Here is a 7,509-nt window from a genome sequence, read left to right on the forward strand (position 1 = left end):
AGGGGAAACCCAACCACTCTGGGGGTCGTTCCTCGAGGGAAGTAATGCACACGCTGCTCCAAAACGCAACAGTAGATGAACAGTTGGGCGGATGAGTTCGCTAGATACCGAGGGGTGCTTTACTTCACTTACATAATGCCGTCGCCGTTGTCATCGCCAAAGTCGTCCGTTGGCTGCGGGCAGCATTGTTTACAGCGCTGTTTAGAGCGCAAATAAAATCCGCTCATCATCAGCTTTCAAGCGAGAGAATCTTTCTTTCCTGCCTTCCTGCATCTAACGATCATCTCCTCGCGTTGCATCCCCCAGAGGTACAGATTGTGTGCAAATCGGGTACCAGCAACGATCACGACCGACGGAGTTGCCACGGACGGTCGACACCGCACTGGAGGCGAAACGAACGCTTCTACAGCTTCCAAATCAGTTCGGCTCGGTTTCAAATGCATCTTGAACAGTTTTTAATCATTTTTTCAAATCCAAAAGATTTAGGCAGCAGGGAATATGCTTCGAGCTGATGGCAAGCTAACGAGCACTGTTGTTTCAATTTTGCCTCCAATTTCCAACTTCGATTGCCTGAAGAGATTCAATGGATTACAGAGGAAAAGAAAAGAAATGCTATCGAATACCGTTTACGGTAGGTCGACAGGGAAAAGGTTAGAGACTTTCGCCTCGTCACAACAAGCGCAATTTGTGTGATCCTCGGAGCGGATTTCGTCAATCATGAGAGCAATCGATTTGTCGGCTTACTTACTGATAGGCTGTTGTTCATCCTACTGTCAAGATAGATGAAGTTGCCTGTGAAGTTTTAAAGTATTTAACTTCTTTGCAGCAAAATTTAAATATCTTGAAGTATCTCAGATCTCAGATACAAATTTAGATGCCTTATTTATGAAAGATTTTTGGGGGATTTCTATGCTGCTTCAATGGCAGTTTCAAACCAATGTAAGGCCTACATATCAATAATTTATTGATTTTTTTTTTTTGCAAATTATATACGTTTATATCAACAGTTGATACAAGATCCAATAGACTCACTCGACTCTACTCTAGATGTACAACGATCACCTGATCATCTTCCAATCATCGCCTGGTAAGGTCTTAAAGATTTTTTCTTTTCCATCATCACAGATCTGTGACTCAGGACATCAAAACAGACTCTGGTACGAGGGTGTCGCCCTAGAACAGCGATCGGCAATGTACAGCTCGTGAGCCGCATGTGGCTCTTTGGTATCGAGATGATGGCTCTTTACAGTTTATAATTTGATAGTTTGGCTCCTCATGAAACACTCTACAAACATTTTTGTAGATTTCGACTCTTTTGGTTGCAAAGTTTGCCAACCGCTGCCCTAGATGATTCGTGAATAATGCAAATCCTGTAGACAGTTACTATAACATTGTACAACTATAGTACCATACCGAGAAGTAGTCATTGTACCTGATAAGTGTTTTCCAGGCACCATCAACAGTCCACGGTACAAGATCAAGAAGATCAGAGATTCAGAGGATCAAGAAGTCCTTCCACGAACTTCTCAATGTTAGAAATAATTCAAAGACATATGTGTGTAGAGTGAAAACACTATCAAGTGTCCTCTTCAATCCTCTGTTGCATCGCCTTTGTCTCGATAAAATCCTCACCATTTACTCAGTCGGCATTTCCTTCTCCCCACTTCTCCGCCACATTTAATGTGCACAAGACGCTACTTTTTCCACCCAGGAACTAACCCCTAGGTACGCTTAGCCCTGGCGTGAAAACATCCCATCATAGCCATGTAACCAGTAGCACTGATTTGATTACCGCAAAGCGGAAACCAAAAGCGCCAACCCAAACGCCAGAAACAACGGCCATTACAATGTGCCCGCGCGCGCACTCGTGTGTTTGTCAGCCAATAATCACTTTGCCAGATGTCATCACCGTTCGGTTGATTATGTTTTGCGTAATGCCGCAGCCAGCGAGCCACACGAAGGAGTACGGGGAAGTGTTTTACCCACCCGCCATCCCTCAACCGTCCATCCATTGCTGAGTGCACACAAATAATGCAAACCTGCTGCATGCAAGTTGTCGCCCCATTGTGTAGCGCCCCCCGCCACATATTATCAGGCGACACGTGAGGTGCGAAGAGCATGATTAATGGTTTCTTTGGCAAACAAACCGCGACCACAATGAAGCAGCAGATGTGCTTGCCGTTGTCTTTAAATAGAATTATTAATTTAAAAACTGCAATCACAAAACAGCGCGGACAACGGAGCGGACACACATTGATGCGGCATAGGGCAAAACAAAACAACAATCGGTCGGAATCGGTCGGTCATCAGCGGGCACACTTTATATTCAATTTTCCAACCTTTCCTTCGGGGAAGGCAGCACGAAACTTTCCAATCGGTCCGAATCCCTCTCCATTGCTCCTCCCCGGGCATCTCCAATAAAGCGAGCCACTAATCGGTATGTTTTTCGACCCGGTCAGTCATTGTCCGGCCGCGGGACGCGGGCTATTGCGGCTGGTTTTTTGGCCAACCGCTACCATTACGATCACTGAAGCAGATCATGAGCGGAGCCGAAGGTCCGATTGAATCATAAAATATGCACCCCGTTTACGATGGGGAATAGAGACGATCGTATTTTGTTGGCTGGCTTGTTACTTTTGTGCGTTACCGGACCCCATCTGCGGAATGTGCACAGCTGGCATCACTGGTGCGCGCACGTGTGGCTGGCTCGTGGCTGAAATCTCCCACCATTCTGAGCGAAGAATTGCAGTTCAATATCATGCTGCTCATAAATCATGCTAAACGGCTTCCCTTGCGCAAACCTCACCCCCCCCCCCTCGCTTTGCTTTGCCTTCGTTCGTTTGGAGGGAAATTTGAATTTTCCTTTCCAATTTTCCCAACCAAATCCATCCTCAAAAAGCCCATCAAAACACGATCGTTAACTATATGGCGGGGAGAGGCGAAGAGGGAAAGGAGGAAAAACATAATTACCCCACCGCCACCACCACGTTCCGGTGTTCCGGGGCGGTGTGCATCGTTCAGTTCCGCGGTGTACTCGGACGGTTCCTTGCGCACGCCATAATTTCAACACACGGGGTGTTGTGGCACACACCGCGTTGTACATTCATCCGTGAGGTAATATTTTTTTCCGTGAGTTTCCGCCACTTCTTGCGGCTGTCGTGTTCAATTTTTATTTGGATGCGGATCATTATGCTACCTTCCGAGGCGGTGCCGGTACCGTGCTGGTGGAAGCCATTTTTCCGTACGAGTAATCCGCTCGATCGATAAGCAATGCACACTTTGATGCTTTAGGAGGAAACCAGTGATCTTGCGACAGTAAGTGAAAAGCACCAGAGGGTAGTGTAGGGTAGTACACTACTTCATCCACGAGTGGTGCAGATAATAGCGCACGTACGGAACGCGGCTCAAGATGACACGATGACGATCACGGTGGCGGTGTTTAATTTCCCGAAAAGCTTACAAGCCCATCAGCTTCAGAGCTGAGTTGACGGTGAAAACTATTGGGGCACCTCTTCTGCACCAAGTGATTGTGACGGAAGAGCGAGCGAACAAGACGCTCGGTTTGCCATTCACCGATCGGCTGTAATGTACGCCAAGAACTGCTGCAATCAGCAGCCTGCGAAAGTTGGACCCATTTAATTGCCTCCCTCCCTGGATGGGTAATTCAATTTAACTACCGGCTCGGCCTCCGCTCCGATCTTCTCCACCCACTCTAATCTGCATCGTGCGAGGGTACAGTGCAGCCGGCAGATCGGTAGCGCACGTGAAACTGTGTGTCCAACGCTTGTCCGGGACGGAGATTTAAGTCGTCCGAGGGACCGAAAACGACACAACTGGCGAATGATTTCTTTTTCCACTCCCCCGCCTGGGGAGCATCGAGCGAGAAAGTGCAAGCCATTTGGGGGGGATATACCCTGTAGTTTCGTAAGGCGCTGGATAGGACGAGATGGGACAGTCGCCAGTCAAGCTGAAATCAAGCCGGGGCGAAAATCGCGCTGCACAGTAACTATGATGATGCACCTCGGCTCGGCTTGCTGGACGCAAGGACGCGCTACTTCGGACCGTAATTATCATTTTCGCCGTTATTAAACCATCCCCGGGATCACCCGTTCATTTTGTGCGGATTGATTGCGGATGAACTTTTGCTTTCACCGTCCGGCGGCGGTGATTTGGATTGCGGTGCGCCCTTTAACGGGCTGACGGTTGAGAATGATTGAGTGAAACGTTTGCCCGAACCTGTGGCCGAACCCTCCAAAGTGACCCCCGGGGGTTTAAGAGTTGACTTGCTTCACAGACATTGGTGGTGACTTCAGTCTGATGGTTTTGTACGGTGCGATCGCGATATCATGGGACTAACGATCAGCCGTCAACTTGGTTTCGATGTTAAGTTCTTCAGAGTATCTCAGAGATTGAGTTTTGAGCTTGGCAAGAAGTAGGTTAGAGAGAAAGCATTCCGCTGTTGAGTTCAAGATTTCTTTTCAAATATAGTTTCTTGATGTCATTGTGAACAGTGCAGCAGTTGGTAAAGCAGATGATCGATTGATGAGATGCTAACAACTCCTGAGAGTCTAGTTCTGCAGCTATCATGATTGAGTTGACATGTGGAGAGCTAGATCATTCATCAAGATGTATCTTTTGTGTGAGTTATTGAGATATACAAATCAAATCAGTGTGGACATCACTTATTTCGATGATGAAACGTCATAACTACAGCAAGATATCACTATGTGTTCAATGTGTTACTACAAAGATCTACTAATATCAAAGTATACTAACTCATTCCCTTCGACGAACGTGACCCACTGTGCAACAGTGTTTTGTTGTGACGATCACCAGCAAACAAACGCTCTTACTACACCGCACACTACCGTACAACGTATCTGTATTTACTAACTCACCAGTAGTGACGACAGTGCCCTATCGATGCGAACCTGCAGGAGAGTAACCTCTCCGCATGGTAATCACAGGCCCGCCACAGGCAACCCAGGTAGGAAGTCGGTACACCATGTATGGCCTGACGACACCTTTCCGTTGGCGCCGCAGCCTCGTAGCCCATCATAATGACATTTACGTAAGCATGATTAGACAAAACGGTAAACGGTGCTCGCTGCGATGATGCGACGACCGCCGCGGTGCCCCAGTGCATGCTGAAGAGAGCTGCCTTGCACTAGGCAAACTATAAACAGGAAGAGCACATTTAGAGCTGCCAGCGCTGCTGACATTATGCAGGAATTGATCGTGCGCGCTTCCACGGACGGTGGGATCGTGTTTAGAAGCGGAAAACGTGCAACGCAACCGAACGGTGGTGGACCAAGAAGTGGGATACAAAGAACTGCAGCTGCTGGTGTTGGCTAAGTGTTCTAGAAACCAGACATACTTCACACATCAACCTCAAATATTGAACTGTTTTGGTTTTGGCCAAAGTGGCACAAATCTGAGCAAACAAACGTTGTGGAACAACGTGCAAAACAGCTAGAGACATATGCCACTGTATCTCCCGCAAACTAACACACAGCAATTTCCACCCAGTACCCAATTAAAGTCGATGAACTAATTCACCAGATTCCTCAAAAAAAACCCTTCACTAATCGCATATTGCAGCAAAAAAAGAAGGAAAAAACATGTCACCCTGTGTCGTCTTACCCCTCCCGCGACGTGATCGATTTCCAGGCTGCTCAAATTTCCTTCGTTTTCTCTTTCCCAGCACTTTTGTTTTGTTTCCATTTCGTTTCGTTTTTCTTTCTTCGCCACGGCGCTCCGAAACGAAAGGGAAAGGCCCCGTGGTGCGTTTTGCGGGCCCTTTTGCGTTTTCCACCAAACCAAATCCATCCCCTGCCCTGCCGGGTCGGTCCAAAACCCGTTAGCCGGCATCGATCACTATCGGTGGCTTCCGTCCACTCCAGATCCCGAGTTGCAGTTTTTCCAGTGCATGGGCCGCCGCCCGGGTAAACCGGTAATCTCGAAAACGAAATGATGGCCAAGGGTTGTCTCTGGTAATGGAGGTGGTGCCAGTGAAGAATAATGGCGTTCGGGCGGGCGATGTGAAGAGTGAAAGAAGAAAGAAAACAAGGGAGGTTGTACCTCGGGCACATTCAATATCTCTCTGTCGAGCTGGGAGTGTGATCGAGTCGACGGACACCCCTTGGCTAGAAAGGTGGTAGGCGCTGCACCCCCGGTGGGGGGTTGCGAGGGATGGGGTGACGTCTGTTTGCTGCAATGCTGCACCCCCTCCCATCTGCCACGCTGCAAGCATTTTAAGGGTGGGGCAGACCCGGTTCAACGAAAGTGTTTAGCGTCGCGGGAACTGGAAAAACGCGTTCTTTCGTTCGTAAGCCTTTCGCTCCCCGTCTGTTTTTAGCTTCTTCGAGTTCCACACACCAACACACCAGCCGCCGCCGCCGCCACCGCCCCGGGCTTCCGTCTTCACTTTCCCTTGGGGCCGGCACTGTCAGAGCTTCCACGATCACGGGGTAGATATGTAAGCGGCACGCACACAGTGATGCGGCAAGACGACGCACACTACGATCCGGCTGGGGTAGGTCTGTATGTGCAGCGTTGTACAGTGCTGAACACACTTTGAGCGATTGCGTGGAGCTATCACTTCTTGAAGCTTTTAAGTAACACATTTTGGAAAGATAAATCAATTCCTGACATAATTTAAAATATTGAATCGTTAGGTACAATTATATCACTTATATGTGCACATTTATTCGAATCATTTATAAACCAAACTTTGAAATGACGTCACGCGATCCATGTTTGAAAAATGAACTCGAAAAATATATAAAACTAAACATAAAAAATGGCCCAAAATATATATTGCCACATAAACATAATCATTCCAGAAACTTTAGAGAGTTGATGCTCGCTTGCTATGGAGACAAGGTTTCCCACAATTTATTGGATGGTTCTCGTATCATTTAGGAATCGTCTCACGATTTATTATATCATACCGTATCCCATAGATGCTTGTAGTTATGTCCTCTCTGGAGCGCACCCACGACTTTGATCCGACTTCGACTTTTGTTGGTCCGATTGCAGTTCCGGCCAAATGGGAACCACTAGATCCGCCCAGAGTCGGAGTCATCCACAGTCAGAGTCAGCGGCGGATTTAACGGTAGGCGGACTAGGCGGTCGCCTGGGGCCCGCCGATTTAGGGGCCCCGAAGATCTCTAGTCTGTAGTATACCATATGTCTACAAGTGGACAGAGTATTAGCGACAAGGGCCCCCGGCTCCGGCCGACTCCGAACGACTCCAGAGGACTCCGACTTCAGGTGATCCCGGACGACTCCAGATGATTTCGAGTGATTACAGACAGATCCAGACAAATCCGCACGACTCTGGTTAATACTGGCCGGATCTACCTTTCGGAGACTCTGAATTTTTGCCAAATAAATTCAACACTACATTGTTGGATCGTTCGGATGATTTATTGGAATCGTCCCATTGCAAATCAATTCAATTGATCCAAACAAATGCTTAATGGGAAATGCTTAATAGTTCAACAA

This window comes from Anopheles coluzzii, chromosome 2, assembly GCF_943734685.1.
Source record: "Anopheles coluzzii chromosome 2, AcolN3, whole genome shotgun sequence".
Lineage (NCBI taxonomy): Eukaryota > Metazoa > Arthropoda > Insecta > Diptera > Culicidae > Anopheles > Anopheles coluzzii.